General features: G+C 45.0%; 1 long non-coding RNA gene across 1 annotated transcript in view; it reads right to left on the bottom strand.

Annotated features, from left to right (window-relative positions):
* Positions 1-4,721, bottom strand: part of LOC127452958 (uncharacterized) — a 42,643-nt gene extending 37,922 nt beyond the window's left edge. The window contains exon 1 of the long non-coding RNA XR_007899339.1: positions 4,647-4,721. This is a non-coding gene — a long non-coding RNA (uncharacterized LOC127452958). The remainder of the gene's footprint in view (positions 1-4,646) is intronic.
* Positions 4,722-20,144: the final 15,423 nt, after the last annotated feature.

A 20,144-nucleotide genomic window follows, 5' to 3' on the forward strand; every position in this document is an offset into this window, starting at 1 on the left:
ATTGAACCCGGAATATTCCTTTAAACACAAAAATGGCAAGAGTTGGCTGAAATTACCAGTTCTAATACAGTTGGCTCTGATCCGACGCATATCCCTTTGAAACACAAAATCATCAGGTGTTTACAATCTAATACACATCCACATGTGGTTTGAAATCTGATTAAAATTAGATTTTTTGGAATGCGTCTTATAGTCTGAATAGTCAGACTGTTTTTCAAGTATTTTTATTTATTTTTTAGCGATTTGAAACGCAATGTGTCTGTAACACCATACAAACTATGCAATTTTGTCTTGAGCCATGTCCAAATATTCTCATTTACACTCACTCTTTCCTCACATAGTGAACTATGTGACATTTACTATGTAGTGTATAGTGAACGAGTAAACAAGTCAGTTGGGTCAACAGGGCTAGTTGTTATACTTTTTACTCAAGTGAATATTTATATATATGGGTAGGTTTATTTTTGAAAGTCAATTTCTACATAGCCACATACCTTTCAGTCTTGACTACAAAAAAGTGGGGCATGTTGTCAAACTATGTGAACACTGAAGGAGGAGGGGTACATTCCCCCATCAACCTATACCGCCAAGACTAAAACACAATCAACGCCTCTCTTTAAACTACGCTGGCATTAAACAGCCTATTAAAGGGGTTTCAGCATGTTAAAAGTAAAATGATTATCAGGCACAAATGACTAATGAAACAGCAAAAATGGAAAAGGTAACATACAAAAATGTTGTAAGTGATAAATAGTATACATTTTTAATGTGACATGCCCCAACCTCACTTTAAAGAACAATACCTGTCCTAAGAACACATTTAAACCTTTCGGTAAAAATCTGCCTTCATAATATAGTTGACCCTTTCCTTAATGTACGCTAGTGTTGTTTGATTATATTTGCTTGTTTACTCAAGAGTTCCCACGTGACAACTTCCCCATGTGACAAATAGCCCCGGTTTCCCCTACATACATAAATGCATCAAATGCCTCAGTCTCTGCCTACGTAAAATGTTCTCTCATGCACCTTTTGAGTTCAGCACCGCGGTGAGATGTCATGATTGAATTTCCCGACCTCTCTTTCCACAATGACAGCTATTATCTTCCAATATGTCTCATGTGTGCGCTTGACACTTAAATAATTACTATTGCAACCAATGTACCGTAGATACATTGAATATTGACAGCACAGTATGAACAAAAAGATAAGATTCCATAACTTGCAAAATAACAGCATAGAAGTCAGTCCTTAAGATCAGATTGGAAAATTAAATTTAGATTTGTGTGCAGTGTGAATGAAGTGCAAATTAAATAGGATATAACCACAACCACAGATGTACTGTATATTTCTTAAAAAAAAAAAAAAATGTTTATATGGTCTCTTCTGTCTAAGTGGATGGTTACTGGTCAGAATAGGCTGCAATATGGCCCATACTTTATGCCGATCGTCAAACGTCTGGCCACACAAGACTAATGGGATGTGTTGTCTGGACATGCTGCCTGTCACATATTGAGAGCAACAGACCAAATATTAACAGGAAGCCAAGAGAACACTGCCTGGAGGTGAGCTTTGCATTCTGGAGCCTCTTTCAGTGTTACAATCCTCTCTCAGCCCTTTCGACCAGGCCATTGTTTAACAGGTGTCTCAGATGTTATCTTTTAGCACTTTGAACACTTATTACATTTATTAGATCTAAGCCCTTGTCCACCCATTATTCAGATATGACCAGAACACAGGGCTTGTTATCTGGCTTGGTGAAACCTCTTGTCAGCAAGGGGTACACAAATTAAATCTGAGCCTGGCTTTCCCCCCACCACCTGCTTCATATTGCAGTTCAATTGCACAGATTTTGAGTTACTTGCTTATGCAATCAAGTAATTACAACCCAATCTCACCTGAGTCACAAGCACAACATATTCTTGAGATTGGCAGGGAAATTTTGTTCAGTGATGCACCATTTTATGAGATGTGACAATTGCCTTCTTAATTATGATGCCATTGTGTCAACTTGCTTTCTCTACCTAAAGAAAGGGTGAGTGTAATCATGAAAGTGGTCCTGAGATGTGGACCGCTATGCTGTAATTGCATTTGAATTATAATGGTGTAGGGAACATGGGTTGTTTCTTTCTCATCAGTTTTTTAAAATTAAAATTGGATAGAAATCTGGTAGCTCTGAGAACTATAGAGGGCCCAAAAGTTTTCTTTAAAATCCAAGTACTATAGGATTTTGTGAGCTGTCTTTCCCTGATCGCAAGGCCAGGGAAATTTTGCTTGATATAGTGAAATGGTGAGATAAGTGACAAGGATTTGAATTACTGTTGGAAAATAGGAGCTACTTCATGTATTAAACCTAGAATAAACTGCTATTCTATAGTCTTTACTGAATCAAGAAGCCCTGCTTAAATTAATGTGACTGTATGATGTAATCTATCCTATTTGAAATGAGATCTATGTGATGTCTGCTGATGTAAACTCAATTATTTTGCAATTAGTCTTATCAGTGTGAATGTGAGCTGAATCTGTGAGCCAAATCCAATGCTTTGTCATTAAGCTCTCATGTATAGATAACTAAAGGCTGACAGAAAATGTGAATAATCTTTGTGCAATTAATTATGGTTTGTTTATGCTTATTCTATCATTTTTACTATTTAAAATATAACACAATAAAAACAGAACAAAAGAGGAACATACCAAATACTGAAATTCATGGCAATGTTAAAGGTAAACTCAGTGCATCAGTGTCTGAATCATGGACTGTTTTTTTCTGTCAACTGTACAACAAACAATTATGTAATTATATGCATTAAGACCTGTTGTGGTAGAGAAGTAAAACACATATAACAGTAATTACAACTTTCTCATAAATGCTGTAGTGTGTTATTTCTGTGCCACTAGCAAAATTGATAAAATAATGACAGTTTCCAAAATGGTTTCCCAAACACTCCACCCTTCTACAATCTTAGTACAAAACGAGTATCACATCCCAAACTCACATAATTGGTTGAGCCAATCAATACATATACATGTGGAGTTTCATTTGAGCTGTGGTGGGTTTTTGTGTAGTCAAGCTACAGTTTTTATCTGTCTGTCCAAGTATATATGACAATGCATAATAAAATATTTGAAGAAAGGATGTCAAATACACTGCAGTACATGCAAGTCGCGCATCACCTGTGTGCTTCAGAGTATGTATGCACACAATGCTGAGGCCAAAAGTGGTCCGATTCAGTCTGTTAGTCCGCCTTTGCAAATATTGGCTGATTTAATTTTAGTCGGACAAAAGCATTTACATGACATTTTTAAAAGAAAATTTATAGTTTTAAAGTTGTTACGTCAGGACATTAGAAACAAAGTGAGCAATGTTGAATGTGCCACAGAGTTTGCACATTGCAGGAAAATAAATGTACAAATGGCTTACTTAGTTGTCTCTGCACATTATGATGGCAGAAAAGAAAGTCATTTAATGTACATAAATACATACATTATATATATATATATAATATATTATATATTATAATATATATATATATATATATATATATATATATATATATATATATATATATATATATATATATATATTAATCACAGCAGCTTTGAAGGTGCACTCAAAAAAAAAAAATGTACTCCTAAAGAACTGAAAAGTAATCTTGAAACAGATGAATAAAATCATGACCACGCACATGAGATGAGGACTCTAGTCATATCAGTAACCTTATAAAAGCTGTTTTATTCTACATGGGGCAGGGTCGCCCTCATGGGGGCTGCCATTTTAGAATCACATGACCAGCTGAATACTACTTGCTTAATCTCAGTAACCGTCTTGTTATTGGACACTTTCACTCTTGGATTAAATTAATCATGGCTAATTGTGAATAGTGAATTTCTTTAATGGCATCTGTAATTGAAAACTATTGATTTTGAATGATGCTGCATCCACACAACTAGGTGTCACTGTAAGTCCAAGATGACACAACAAAAAATTACTGAGTGCACCTTTAAGACATCAGTAAATAAATAAATAAATAAATAAATAAATAAATGGGTTCCCAATTTGACTAAATAGGCCCTCAGCAGAGAAATCAAATCACATCATCACATCATTAAGCAGGCTAGGCTACATAAGGGAAGTCAAGACAAATTTGTAAAGCACACTGCATGCACTGCTTCAAGTCCAGCGCCGATCGGTCTGCGCAGTGCTGCATGAAGTTGAACTATTAACTCGCCATAAAAACCAGGCCCCTCTCATGGCCATAATCAACCAGATAAGAGTTAAGAAATATTTATTTATTTATACATTTGATCAGTTTATATATTTCCTGGAAACACATAGAGACTGACATTGAAATTCATACACATAGACATCCACCCACTTAACAGATGGGTCTTTATGTTTATATGGACTACATGGCATGCGATTATCTCACACACCATTCTATAAAATAGCACAGATTTTTCTTTCTGAATGCTGCTGTAGCAGTAGCTGATGCTCCACGGTAACAAGACAGCATCCTTTCTGGCCTACTCTCCCCCTTCCTCTCACCTCCTCTCCATCCTTAAACACTGACCTCCACCTGAGATAATCTGAGCAAAAGGAACAATCCTTTTAAGCAGACAAATGAACAAAGCTGATTCTCATACATTACCCTTTTTCTGGAGACAGCACTTAGCCTTTGCACTCACATCAGACGCAGCAAAACATCTCAGATTCAACCCCGGCTAAATACATCACATGACTCTGTACCATCTGCTCCTTGCCTGTAGTCATGTGACATGAATGAAGCAGTGAGTTTTGGGATATGTGGTTTGACATGGAGAATACACTCACTAGCATCATGATAATGATGAATTATGTTTAAAAATGTATATAATAACTAATAATTTAATGATAAAATGTTTTATAGTATAAAAATTGTATACTATAAAAAGTATGGTATAAAACTATATAACTTTGTATAATATTTAATAAAATGTACATAATGTAATATACTGTAATTATATGTAATTACCTGGTATAATTTTACAAAAAATGTGGAAATGTGACAGCACAGCATATACAGAAAAAACATTCACTTGTATTGCAGAAATTTTGTTTAGAATAATTATAAATATTTATTCAGATGGAATTTGTTTAGGGTACATTTAAATTTTTAAATTATTCAAAATTTTCACTTTTTGCACTTCATTATTTTTTTCAGTGTGTATAATAGAAATCAACTTAATTTTAATTCATTTTTAATGTGAACTGAGAGAATGACCTGGATGGGCCAGACTAGAAGAGAGAGAGAGTGGCTGTTAATATTACATTAGCCCATGTGAATATGTGAGTGTGTAGTTGTGTGTGTGTGTGCGTGTGTGTGTGGGGGGGTTAGTGGGTGGTCAGCAAACTGTGCTCTGGGTTAAGGGAGGGTACGGACCTCACATGCCCCTTTACAACCAAGCTGGTGCCAGAGCTGGTCCCCAATCGGCAACCATTCTGCATGTGTCCATTGTAGAAAAGGTGGTTCCAGGCCAGAAATATTTGCCCTGAAAAACCTGTTGGTCATATTAAAGGGATAGTTTACCCAAAAATTATAATCCTCTCATCATTTCTCACCCTCATGCCATCCCAGATGTGTATGACTTTCTTTCGTCAGCAGAACACAAATGACATTTTTAGTATATCTCAGCTCTGTTGGTCTTCACATTGCAAGTGAATGGTGACCAGAACTCAGAAGGTCCAAAAGTTACATAAAGGCAGCATAAAAGTAATCCATATAACTCCAGTGGTTAAATCCATATATTCTGAAGTGGCATTATAGGTGTGGGTGAGAAACAGATCAATATTTAAGTCCCCTTTTCCTATACATCTCCACCTTTGACCAGCCCCAAACAGTAGGTGGCTGAATGTGAAAGTGAAAGTCACTTCCACATTCTAAAGTGTAGATTTACATTAAAAAACAAAAAAGGACAATCAATATTGATCTGTTTCTCACTCTCACTTATTATATCGCTTTTGAAGATATGGATTTAACCACTGGAGACTTGTGGATTACTTTTATATTGCCATCATGTCATTTTTGGACCTGCAGACTTCAGGTCACCATTCACTTGCATTGTGAGGAAGTTTAATGCTGTTGAGAACACTGCGGGATATGTTGTGAAGTTGGCACTCATAGTGATCATAGTAGTATCATAAACATGACTTAAACGTGACTTTTGAATTTGCTGCTCTTTCTTGACTCATGGATTTGCGAACAAGAACACGGAATGATTGAAAGGATTGAAAATCAGCTGCGTTACGTCCACGTTGACAGCTGTCGAGGAACTTTGACTGTTCTGCATATAAGTTAGGAAGATTATATATAACCTTTATATGACATATTAATTCAAAAATAGGCCTACTGAATGGCATAAACATAACTGCAATCATAGCACAATGGCTTCTGAAAATCATCTCAATTTGACTCTGGCATTGTCGATGGGCACAGCACATGATGACATATACGATGCAGGTTCAAGTGTTGTACTTTTCTGCTTTAGGCAAGACAGTGGTTATTCTTCATTATTCAAATTGGCTGCCATGTTGATGGAAAAACAAATAATGCATATTTATGTTATTGATTATTTATTATAAAAATGACGTGAAGACCTACTTTCTAAATATCTGTTTGTTTACTATGTTGTTTTGACATGAGTGTTCTACACAGGGATTAAAGTTTTCCATTGATACGACAGATTTCCGTCAGTAGAGGTATGCACTGATGTCACTTTCCCACCGGAACACACCCCCTCAGTCGACTGAGTGCAAAAAAAACATCCTGCAACATGACTGCCTTTAGTAGGGAAAACGTCATGGTTACTTGTGGAACCTCCGTTCCCTATTTGTCACTCACTCAACATTGTGTCGATGTAGTGACACTAGGGGTCACTCTTGGGAGCCCCAAACACCTCTGGTCTTTGATAAAAGGCCAATGAAAATTGGCGAGTGATATTTGCATGCCACTCCCCCGGACATACGGGTATAAAAGGAGCTGGTATGCAACCACTCATTCAGTTTTATGCTGAGGAGCCGATATAAGGTCCGGCCATTTCAGCGGGAAGTTCAGCGTTGTGGCAGGAGGAACACAATGTCTCATTCCCTCCATCAGGGAACGGAGGTTACACAAGTAACCATGACATTCCCTATCTGTCACTCACTTGACGTTGTGTCGATGTAGTGACACTAGGGGTCGCTTTACGAAATGCCACAATTGGCTGAACTGTGTTATGTGAACTGGCGGTGTGTGGTGGGCAGACAACTGTGTGCCTCATAGCCAGCACACCAGGTCGACACGTAACCTCCCCCAACATAGTTATGAGTGTCGAACGGCCCTTTCTGGGGACAAGTCGACTACCCAAAAGATAGAGACAGGCTTAACCCAGTCGTGGCCTCTTTTCCCCTTCTTTTTTTCCACTCCCTAAAAAAGAAGGGGGATTATCTGACTGGGCCGCCAGGTCTAGTTGGGGGGTGTCCCTCCCAAGGGGAAGACACTGCGGAGACCACACCTCACCCAACCATGTGGAGAGTCTTCAATATAGATCCTGCCCAATGGGGGAGGAGTTACTACAAACATGGAGACTGGGGCAGAGGGGCTCTGCCCAAGGAAGACACAGTTTGCCAACAGGGAAACGAATTAGCGGAAGATATATATCGCATGGGGTTAGCCTTACAGTGAACCACCACATGCGGAGCACCTATCCCAGAACAGGACTCTTAGTTCGCACGTGTACTGGGCCGGCAGCGAGTCTCTCCAAAAACTCGACTGCCACAGGGCTCGGAGGAAGTCAACCAGGGAACAAAGTTTGTGAACACTACTGGGAATTAATGGTGCACATCTTCAGCTCCAAGGGAGGTGGAAGGCGCTATGTGCAAGTGATACACCCGGCCAGCTATCCCGGGCTTATCCGCTTGTGTTGCGTGCCACTACCTGGGACAAAACCTTGAACCATGCACAGGTGTTGGGTGTTGCCCAGCCCGCTGCTCTGCAAATGTCTGTTAGAGAAGCACACCTGGCCAGGGCCCAGGAAGCCGCTACACCCCTGGTAGAGTGGGCTTGTAGCCCTACCGGGGGCGGCATGTCCTGGGCGACATATGCCATAGTTATGGCGTCAATGAGCCAGTGGGCGATCCTCTGCTTGGAGACAGTGCTTCCTTTCCGCTGTGCACCAAAGCAGACAAAGAGCTGCTCAGATATTCTAAAGCTGTGCGTGCGATCCATATAGATGCGTAAATAGCGCACCAGACACAGCAATGACAGGGCTGGGTCTGCCTCCTCCTGGGGCAGCACTTGCAGGTTCACCACCTGGTCCCTAAAAGGGGTGGTGGGAACCTTGGACACATAGCCCGGCTGGAGTCTCAGGATCACGTGAGAGTATCCCGGACTGAACTCCAGGCACGTTTCGCTGACAGAGAATGCTTGCAGGTCACCTACCCTCTTGATGGAAGTGAGCGCAGTCAGGAGGGCAGTCTTCAAGGAGAGTGCCTTAAGCTCGGCTGACTGCAAAGGCTCAAAGGGGGCTCTCTGTAGACCCTGAAGAACTACAGAGAGGTCCCATGAGGGAACGAGGCGTGGTCTGGAGGGATTCAGCCCACTGGCACCTCTTAGGAACCTGATGATCAGGTCGTGCTTCCCTAAGGACTTACCGTCGACTGCGTTATGGTGTGCTGCTATGGCGGCAACATACACCTTCAAGGTGGAAGGGGACAACCTCCCTTCCAACCTCTCCTGCAGGAAGGAAAGCACTGATCCGACTGCGCATCTCTGGGGGTCTTCCCGATGGGAAGAACACCACTTAGCGAACAGACACCACTTAAAGGCATACAGGCTCCTCGTAGAGGGGGCCCTAGCCTGAGTAATCGTGTCTACCACTGCTTAGGTCTTCCGCATCCCGTCCAGGGGCCAGACATGGAGATTCCAGAGGTCTGGGCGCGGGTGCCAGATGGTGCCCCGTCCTTGAGAAAGAAGATCCTTCCTCATGGGAATTTGCCGGGGGGGGGGGGGGGGGTTGTCACGAGGAGCGTGAGGTCCGAGAACCAAGAATGGGTGGGCCAGTATGGTGCTACCAGGACGAACTGCTCCTCGTCTGTGCAAGCAGGCTCACTGGGGGAAACGTATATTTGTGCATGCCAGGGGGCCAGCTGTGTGTAAGCGCATTTATGCCGAGGGGGTCTCGGTCAGGGCGTACCAGAGCGGGCAGTGGGGAGGACTCTTGGGAGGCGTACAGGTGCACCTGTGCCTGTTGAATCGACTCCAAGTCAGCTGGACCACCTGAGGGTGGAGTCTCCACTCTCCCCTGAGGGTAACCTGTCATGACAGCACGTCCACTGTAGTGTTGAGGTTGCCCGGGATGTGAGTGGCTTGCAGCGACTTAAAGTGCTGCTGACTCCAGAGGAGGAGACGGCGGGCGAGTTGTGACATACAACGAGAGCGCAGACCGCCTTGGCGGTTGACATATGCTACCATTGTCATGCTGTCTGAACTAACACGTACTTGCCCTGGATCAACGGCCGAAACCTCCGCAGGGCGAGCAGAATTGCCAATAACTTGAGGCAGTTGATGTGCCAATGCAGTCGTGGACCCGTCCAGAGGCTGGCAGCTGCGTGCCCATTGCAAACAGCGTCCCAGCCCATTTTGGAGGCATCTGTCATGACCACGACGCGCCTGGAGACCAGTTATAAAGGAACACCTGCTCGTAGAAACGAGAGGTCGGTCCAAGGGCTGAAAAGATGGTGACAGACCGGCGTGATTGCCACGCGATGTGTCCCGTGGTGCCATGCCCATCTCGGGATTCGAGTCTGGAGCCAGTGCTGAAGCGGCCTCATATGCATCAACCCGAGCGGACGAGGACGCCATATGCCCCAGGAGCCTCTGAAAAAGTTTCAGTGGAACCGCTATTCTCTGTTTGAATGCCTTCAAACAGGCCAGCACCGACTGGGTGCGCTCGTTCATAAGGCGCACCATCAAGGAGACTGAGTCCAACTCCAATCCGAGAATAGAGATGCTCTGAACCGGGAGGAGCTTGCTCTTTTCCCAGTTGACCCGACGCCCTAGTCAGCTGAGGTGTGAGAGCACCAGGTGTGCACAACATGTCTCGAGAGTGAGCTAGGATTAGCCAGTCATTGAGATAGTTGAGAATGCAAATGTCCACCTCCCTTAATGGGGCATGGGCAGCCTCTGCGATCTTCGTAAAGATGCGAGGAGACAAGGACAGGCCGAAAGGGAGGACTTTGTACTGATACGCCTGACCCTCAAACGCGAACTGCAGGAATGGTCTGTGTCGAGGAAGGATCGAGACATGGAAGTACGCATCCTTCGGGTCTACCGCCATGAACCAATCTTGATGCCGGACGCTCGCCAGAATGCGTTTTTGCATCAGCATCTTGAACGGGAGTCTGTGTAAAGCCTAGTTCAGTACTCACAGGTCCAAGATTGGCCGTAACCCACCGCCTTTTTTGGTATGATGAGGTAGGGGCTGAAAAACCCCTTCTTCATCTCGGCTGGAGGGACAGGTTCTATCGTGCCCTTCTGTAGGAGGGTAGCGATCTCCACGCAAGTAGCAGCATTTTTGTCCTTCACCAAGGTGAAGTGGACACCGGCGAAGTGAATTGCGTAGACGAGTCGGACGGTCCGGACCAGCCCTCGCGACGGATTGGAAAACACAAGCCATGCGTCCAAGTTCTGCACAAGGGGGAACAAAGGGACAACGTCATCGGATGTACCGACAGGTGGGGCCTCGTGGCGGGGCGGAGCTCGAGTTGACACACCACGTCGTGGCCATGCTGAGTCTAAGGACATCGAAGCACTTACCTGGCTCCTTGTGACCACCCCCGGAACAGCCTGGGATGGGGTAGGAAGAGGCCTGTCCCCATGACCTGTGGAGACTGTCACATCAGGGGCGGATTTGTGCCACAGCTGGGCACTCAGGGGCGGGAGACCGCCGCTGGAGCGCCAAACCTGCCAAATAGAGTGGTGGACGGCGGTCATGATGACGGCCATGCACACTGGATACGTGACACAGGGACAAGGAAACCACTCTTGCTGAGCTCTTGAGTACTGCAGCCACTTGGGCATGCAGTGCAATTAAATGCAAAAGATAACAAAAAGATGGAGAGATCTGCTTACCAGCTCCAGAGCAGCGGGTTTCGTTGTCCCTGGGTCAACCCGTCTCAAGGGCGCTTTGAAGCCTTTCACGGGTTCTGGGCGGCCACGAGACTGGTGGCGTCTGCTTCCTGCGGTGGGCTCCATGCCAGGGCTGGGCCGAAGGGGCGGGCTGCGGCGGAGCCGGTGCAGTCACCGCAGGGGGACACCCTTGGCAATGAGTAGACGGGGTGCGGGATCTTGAGCCGCGCCGGGGCAGGATATGCCGGCTAGCATCTGTCTACTGCTCCACCATCGAGAACTGCTGGGCAAAGTCCTCGACAGTGTCGCCGAATAGGCCCGCCTGGGAAATGGGGGCAGCAAGGAACCGTGTCTTGTTGGCCTTGCCCATCTCGACCAGGTTGAGCCAAAGGTGGCACTCCTGGACCACTAGTGTGGCCATCGTCTGCCTGAGAGACTGCGCAGTGACCTCTGTCGCTCGGAGAGCGAGGTCGGTTGCATCAATCCCGGGGCGGAACTACCCTCGTGCAGTTCCTTTAGCGCCTTGGCGGACTTGCAGGAGAGCCATGGTGTGCAGGGCGGAGGCGGCTTGTCCAGCGGCACCGTAGGCCTTGGCCATCAGAGACAACGTAAACCTACAGGCCTTGGACTGGGGCTTTGGGCACCCGCGCCAGGTGGCAGCGCTCTGCGCGCATAGGTGCACCGCGAGCATCTTTATCCACCGGGAGATTGCCGAATAGCCCTTGGCTGCCCCACCATAGAGGGTAGTGAAGGCAGGGAAGCTGAAAAGATCGGGACCGGGCAGTAAAAAGTGCCTCCCACAACCTTGTCAGCTCTTCATGCACTTCCGGGAAGAAAGGAACGGGGCGGGGTGTGGCTTTGAGCGGCGCTGCGAGCCCAGGAACTAATCACCGAGCCGCGAGGGTTCAGGGAGAGCAGAGGGTTCCACTCTAGCCGATGCTCGCGGCTGCCTGGGAAAGCATGTAGTCATCTCCGCGTCAGCCCTTGACTGGGCAATCGTCCCCGAAGAGAGGAGCCCAGCTGAGGTTTCGACTGGATGAGCCCGCTCTCCGATGTTGTGCTCGAGAGCTCATCACTTTCGCGGGCTCCGAATAAGAGGTCGAACTTACCGTGAGACGAGCCGGCGGACTCATCCGGAAGCCCGATCGGGGCAGACGAGCATGCTGGGGAATGGGAGGTCCGTGGGGGGATACCCGGCGGAGGCGGTCCCATTGGGGTCCCCAAATAGCCCCCAGTGCTTGCCGCGCTGGCCTCATACCCATGGGTAAAAGGACCAAGGCGGGGAGCCTCTGGGGTGGCTTGCTTTCTTACGAAGGCAAGCCGCGACCTCAACGTTGCCATGGACATGTCCTCGCAATGAGAACATGATCATCCACGAACGCTGTCTCCACGTGAGCAGTGCCCTGACATGAAAGACAGTGATCGTGACCGTCAGAAGGCGAGAGATAACAAGCGCAACCAGGAATAACACACAATCGGAAAAGCATCTTTAGAAAGACACGTCTTTAAAAAGACGTTCCGTGTGTGCTGCTCTTTTAGAGAAATATACTCTTTTAGAGAAATATACTCTTTTATTTCTGCCGAAGCGCCCAGGGGCATTCTCTGCAGTGCACCAGTGCAGAGGGGGGAGAAGCCGCTAAAATGCGCCGTCAGATCCAGCAGAGGTGAATGAACAGTCGTGGGAATTCAGCTCAGTGAGCATGACCGTTCGGCTCCAAAGAGAAAATCTGAATGAGTGGTTGCATACCAGCTCCTTTTATACCCGTATGTCCGGGGGAGTGGCATGCAAATACCACTCGCCAATTTTCATTGGAATTTTATCTAAGACCAGAGGTGTCTCGGGCTCCCAAGAGTGACCCCTAGTGTCACTACATCGACACAACGTCGAGTGAGTGACAGATAGGGAACGGTGAAAATGGGAGTAAAACAAATTATTATCTGCTTAAATTAAAGGTAGTTGGTCTCAACATTGATCCTTACAATTTACCAATGAACCAGTGGTCCATGGACATTGACATGCGGCCAGGAATCGGGTTTCTATCAGGAAGACTCACAGACTTGAGTGAAATTTATTTGATGAATATAAAACAGAAATTTAATGTCTCTCTTTGGCGTAAACCCCGTCTGGCGGTCCGAAGGAGTTTTACTCGGAACCGTCATATCCTGCCGGAGATAGGAGGCAGGGGCGAGAAGCCTACCTCCGTGCAGGACGGGACTCAACTGGTGGTGGTGGGGTGGTGGAGGTTGCCGTGTTAGCAGACTGAAACAGCAATGTGATAGATTGTGAGCAGACTTATAAAGCAATGGCTTACATGTGATTGGCTAGGAGTTACCTAGCTAATGGTGCGATGATGTACAGCTGCTAGTCTTCCCGCAAGAACTACGCTGCGCTTACATTTCTATCAGGAAGACTCGCAGACTTGAGTGAAATTTAAGATGACATTTATTTAATGAATATAAAACAGAAATGCAATATCTCTCTTTGGCGTAAGCCCCGTCTGGCGGTCCGAAGAAGTTGTACTCGGAACCATCATATCCTGCCGGAGATAGTAGGCAGGGGCGAGGAGCCAACCACAAAAGAGAGAGAAAGTAGAATAATACCACCAAAAGAGACGATCCAGTCAGGTACGAACCAGGTCTTGTGTTAGGCATACATTCTGGAGAAGAGGGGGGGAAAAAAGAAGAGATGTGAACCTAGATTTGACATGAAATGCGCAATATCTCTGGCACGGTTGTGCAATGCCTTTGCAATAGGAAAAGCCATGCGTTTTTTTTTTTATTTATTTTTTTTTTTATCCTTGTCCTTGAGTGCGATTTTGGGCTCTCCATCGAGGAGCCCCTGGTTGTGCAGAATCTTTGCCAAAGACGAACAACGTGGTATGAGGCCCTACGTTAGGCCAGCATTGTTCTGCAGTATCTTTGTTGAAAGATAAACAACATTTGATTATGAAAACCCTCTGATGAGTGAAGAGTTGTTTGAGATATCTTTGCCAAAAGGTGAACAACGTAGCATAAAGCCATACGATAATGGCGACGTCGCGTGCAATCACTTCGTTGAAAGAAAACAACGTTTGATTATGAAAACCCTCCAAAGAGGGAAGAGATTGTTTAATGGTTATCTTTGCCAAGGTGAACAGCATACATAAAGCCATACGATAATGGCGATATTGATGTGCAATAACCTGTTGAAAGATATCCCATTTTAGTGTGAACTTTCTGGTGAGGGCGAGCTGGCTTGTGCAATACCTATGCAAAGGAAACCATGCTTGAGGGTAGACATAGTTATGCGTTATCCTTGTGAATGATGAATGTGCTTGAATTGAATCATTGTGTAGGGAAGGATGCGATGGGAGAGAGCCACCAACCACCACCAGATAGGTATGAAAACTTATGGCTGATGGAGAGTTGAGCTTGTTTGATGATTTGAGTGTTAGGTCAAATATATTTCAGGTAGGATGAGGAAGACCAATGGCCGAGTATCTTGATAGTGGACTCTGGAATACCTCGATGAGCGGCAGTAGTAGCTGCTCCAATATGAAATGAGTGCCCCGAGAAGACATGAGGAGAGAGACCACAGTGTTTGAGGGTTGTGGTGAGGTGGTTTCTGAACCAGTAGTGCGACATGGGGGCTAGGGATGGAGTGATGAATAGAGATGAGTTGGCAGCGAAATGTGAACGAGTTTGCAGGTATTTAACCATAGAGGTGAAGGGGCCAAATGGGCTAGATATTTTTTTTTAATGGTTATTTTCCGGCCGTGCCCGGTTTGGTCTGATTTAGAGTGTTTGAGAAAGAGGGAGAAAGAATTTGGGGAAAAGAAAATGTCGGAAAAGGAAAGGTCGCGAAAAGGTGAAAAGGAGAGAAAGTTAGTGGTGAAGTCTCCGCACCTCATAAACCCATAAAAAGCTAAAAGGAAGGCTGCTTCTAAAAGAATATCAATATAATCTGTGAAGAGACCTGATCTGAGTGAGGAAATCATGAGGTGAAGGATGTCAAAGGTGATAGGTAACCCCTTGTTGGGGAGGGAGGGGTGGGATTTTTGGACTCCTTTAAGTAGCAGTCAAATGGAGGGATTGGAGAAAATGCTGGGGGTGTCAGGAGTGTGGCATCTGGCATGAAATTGAATGCCAGCTACCATTTTGTTGATAGAGGGATATTTTATATGTCTAGAATGAAAGCAAAAGGAAATGAACACGCAAACTGTGGAGATTAGAATGGGAAATAGAGGAGTGCTGTGTGATTGGCAGAAGGAGGAAAAGTGGGCCCAGGCGGAGTTGTAGGAAGTAAGTGTGGACCGGGCAAGTCCTTTCTGCATGAGAGTTGTTGCGGAATTTAAATGGGGTAGTAGAGAGGGGCTTAATCCAGCAGGAGGTCTGAGAGGGGTAGGCAGGGAATGGGTTTTATGCTGGCGGAGGGGCATAGTCTATGGAACTCCTGGAAGTGAAATCGAGTGAGGGAGTCAGCTATTACATTGAAAAACCCAGGAATGTGTCTGGCTGAGATAATGAAGTTGCAGGAAATGCTCTGCCATGTCAGACGTCTCATAAGGGACATGATGAGGCTGGAGGAGGAACGGCCTATATTGATTATGGTGACGACTGCAGAATTGTTGCAAAACACTACGACGCATTTGCGTGCCCAGAGGGAACCCCATATGACGCTGGCCATGACAATTGGATAAATTTAGAAGAGAGTGGATGAGGGAGCGTTGGAAGCTATATTGAGAAATTAATCTGGCCATTTCCCTGCAAACCATGATCCTTGAAAATAACCCCCGAATCCTACGGAGGGAGCCATGTCTGTGAAGAAGGACATGTCATCCGGAGATTCTGGTTTTTCATTGTGAAAAAAGGAAATGCCATTCCAGTGATTTAAATGCTGTGACCAGAAGAGGAGGTCCGAGTGGCAGCCGTCATCGATTGATATGATGTCGGAGAAGTTGTCTACGGAATAGGCTAGTGCGAGGAGGCGGGAAATGAAGGAGCGGCCTTGAGGAATGATGCGCATGGCAAAATTGAGGTGGCCTAATAGGGACAGGAGATCGTGTTTTGAGACCAAAACTGACTGGAGAAACGACATGCAAATAGACGATCCTGTCGAGTTTATCTTTAGGCAGGGAAGCCTGCATGTTTAGCGAATCGAGCATGATGCAGAGAAATGTGAGAGATGTGGTGGGGCCCGTGGTTTTTTTACTTGAGAGGAGAACACCCAACTTGTGAAAAAGCTCAATTAAGGTGTGAAAAATGGGGGTGTGTGCAGCGGGATGATCGATAAGCAGGAAATCGTTGAGCAGGTGTAGTACAAAGGGGAGCTTAAAATGATTGAGAAGGATCCAGCATAGGCCTTCCGATAGCGAATTAAAAATGTGAGGGCTACTTCTGCACCCGAAAGTGAGTCAGACAGCAAAGTAAAATTTTGACTGCCATCTGACGCTGAAAGGGGCCAGTTAGTGGGGTGGATAGGCATGATTTTGAAGGCGTCTATGATATCTGCTTTAGCGAGGAGGGCGCCATGCCTGGCCTTGGTGATTAGTTGAATGGCATGATCGACTGAGGTGTAGTAAAGAGAAAACGGCTCAGAGGAATCATGTAGTTCATGCTAGCCATGTGTCCTGATCGCGGAGCGGACATATAGAAAATCAGCCTTTTCTTGCCTGAATATTTGCGAGTTGCTAAGCCGATAGGATTTATCCTGAAAGGACAGAAGGGAGGAGACCTGAAAGGGCCTATAAGATAACCTTATTTAGTTCATTTGCCAGTAATTCAGACACAACTGCAGGTTCTGCCGATGCTGATTGGAGATTATTTGATACATGCGTGTGTTATGAGGGGAGAGAACGCTGACCCGAAATCCCTGTGTCAAACCACTTAGAAGAAAATCAACAAAAATTGGGTCGGGATTAGTAGAAAGGTAATGTGAGAGAACCAAAACATTAACTGGGCTGGAGGGATTGTGGGTTAGAATTTCCTTGAAAAAGCTCATTGATTTTCTTTTGGGGGGAGGGCATGGACACACAGATTTCGGATGCGGGTCTTTGCAGAAACTACAAATATGAGAAAAAACACAGTTAGGAAATGCACGCATGGATTCATTAAAATTGTTACAAATGGGCCTGCAGTAAACATAGTCAATAGAGCGACCCCGAACATCGAAATGCCTTGCTGATTGGCCTCTTGGCTCTACCTTGTGTAATGAGGCAGTGGATACAGTTTTTGGGCACATTGTGGACAAATGTCCATGAGAGCTGCATATGGCGCAAGTGAGCGCTCGGTGCCCCCCGAAATGTCTGATGAGCAACTCGGTGTTGGAGATGGACCAGTTAATTCTTTTATTAAACTGGGAGATGTACATGGCGGATTTAGCTGAAAATAATTTATGATATTCATAGAAGAGCGTGCTGCCATATTGCTGATTGAAATCGGTGATCAATGCGAGGTAAGAGTCTAGTTCTTCTCTGGGCTCGGAGAAGGCGCTGCAGAGAATGTCTCTATAAATGCCGAAAGCGATGATGAATTTGTGAAAGGGGAGGTTGTGCAACAGTCTGGGGTCTGAAGACTTTACAGCCACTGATACATCCCTGCAGTCCACAATTTGACGATCGCATGCGGGGGAGGGAAGCAAAAGAGACGCTGAATTTCGTCTTTACCTTTGATGATTTGAACTCTGAGCACTGACAAGACCTTTGCTGCCGCGGGTGAAACGAAAACTCCTACCTGACGTGTAAGCGGGGGAGGAGCTTGCCAAAGAGAAGTCAGCAGAAGCGTGCGTATGGGGAGGGCTAGCTAAAATAGCTACGGGGTGAGGGGCTGTCTGTGCTGGAGAAATGGAAAGTTGCGAAGATTCGAGGAGTAAAAGTCTGGAATCTATATTTTTAACTGACTCGGCGATTGATCTCACGGCTTCTAGCACTGAGTCGAGAATTCTGGTTGACATAGATGCTGAGGCTTCGCCTGAGGGAAGTCTCCGACGTGACTGTGAGATGACCGGGGTTCTGGATTTAGTGGAACACTCATGCCCCATAGTTTTTGAAACGGGGGCAGAGAGTTGAGAAGATGTGGCTGCATCTTGAGGAAGAGAAGGTGCGTTTCCAAGGATGTCGAGAGCTAGCTGATTCACCTGAGACCTAGAGAGATCGGGATCGATGGAGATGCCTTTGTCGGCTAGCATTTCAAAAATACTTCCGAGAGGGCAGCGATCCCATTGAAGCTCCTGTGTATGCAGAAGCTCGCTGCGCCGAGGAGCTGTTTGATCCTGGATATGAGGTAAGAAGCATGGACTGAAATCTATGTCCTGAGTGGGTATTGACTCGTCGTGGAGCGAAACTGAGTCTTTGTCGGACATAGTGGCTGTTGATGATTGCCGTGTTAGCACACTGAAACAGCAATGTGATAGATTGTGAGCAGACTTATAAAGCAATGGCTTACATGTGATTGGCTAGGAGTTACCTAGCTAATGGTGTGATGATGTACAGCTGCTAGTCTTCCTGCTAGAACTACGCTGCGCTTACATTTCCTGACATTTATATGTACCTGATTTCGACAAAGCCTGAAGGCATACAAAATCCTTGACGCTTGGTTGTACTTCAAGGTGGGATTTGTTGCCGAAATTAAAGTGACGAGGACACTAATGGATATTCTGGTTGTATGTGGACAGGTATGTACAAATATTTTTATTATATTACAACTTTTATTTGGAAAATTGTAAGCTAGCTAGGCCTAATTTGTTTGTAGCTAACACTGCCACTCACTAACGTTGTATATTTGTAGAGGTAAAACACAGCCTGAGAATAAATGAACATAAGATGCTAAATGTTTAATTGATGAGTAGTCAATACAATATATAACCTAGGGTATAATTTTACCCCAAAATTCAACATACCTGACACAAAATGGCAACTGCAAATCCACATTTTGGTGCCTGGATTCCAGTTGTTTCTGTGAATTGTAGCGATATGGTTTCGCTGCCAAATAGCAGAAAAAGTGAAAAGCACTTTTGCACAAGAATTGTACTTTTTATTCTTTAATGGTGGTGGTGTTAGTTGTTTTATTTGTTTGTTTGTTTTTCTGTTAAGTGTTAAGAGGTTCACTTAAAACAAAACATTGTTTGATGTTATAAGATAAATAAAAACATATGCACTTAAAAGTTATGTAGATGGTTGATTATTTGTATGACTTAAAAGCATGTCAAGCATTGCAAAAAGTATCAGTTTTATTTATTGCGTTTTTGAAAAGTTTCACGTACAGACGACAACGTTGTCAAAAAGATCCCTGTTCACACGGATCTGCGAAAATGACTAAAAATGCTGTATTATGTACGGAGCCCCTAAATGGACATGGTGGTGCAAACATTATGAGATGGGAGGAAAAAAATGTTTCAAATCTTTTGCGTTCCCCCGAGAAACTTTGCGTTCTCTCGCAAAACTTTTGCGTTCTCTTGCAAAACCAGTTGTGAGTTCGAACAAACAGTACTTCCGGTTTAATTTCACGCTGGCAGCCAAGCAGTGGTTCAGGCATCACACGTTCACAATGGAGCGGTTCATAGAGTTATACTTTGAGCTTGGACTCAAGTATAAAGAAATAAGGTCAGTGCTAAGCTCAAGGCATAGTTTTCACTTAAGTGAAAGACACCTAAAAAGGATATTACGCGATAGAGGATTATTTCGACGGAAACATTACTCGGACTTAGTGAACCTTGTTGAGTTCATCCATAATCAGCTGCAGTACTCTGGACAACTTCATGGGTACCGATGGATGTACGCTAAATGCAGATAAAGGGGTCTGCGTGTGAGAAAAGAGGATGTGCGCTTGGTGCTGAAGGAATTGGACCCTAGAGGAGTTTCCGTGTGGAGAGCCAGATGTCTCAGACGGCGCAACTACTTTGCTAAAGGACCCAACTTTATTTGGCACTTGAACTCGTACGATAAATTAAAACCATATGGTATTTGTATTAATGGTTGCATTGATGGCTTTTCGAGGAAAATTATCTGGCTTAATGCCTACACAACT

The sequence above is a fragment of the Myxocyprinus asiaticus genome, chromosome 15 (assembly GCF_019703515.2).
Source record: "Myxocyprinus asiaticus isolate MX2 ecotype Aquarium Trade chromosome 15, UBuf_Myxa_2, whole genome shotgun sequence".
Classification (NCBI taxonomy): domain Eukaryota; kingdom Metazoa; phylum Chordata; class Actinopteri; order Cypriniformes; family Catostomidae; genus Myxocyprinus; species Myxocyprinus asiaticus.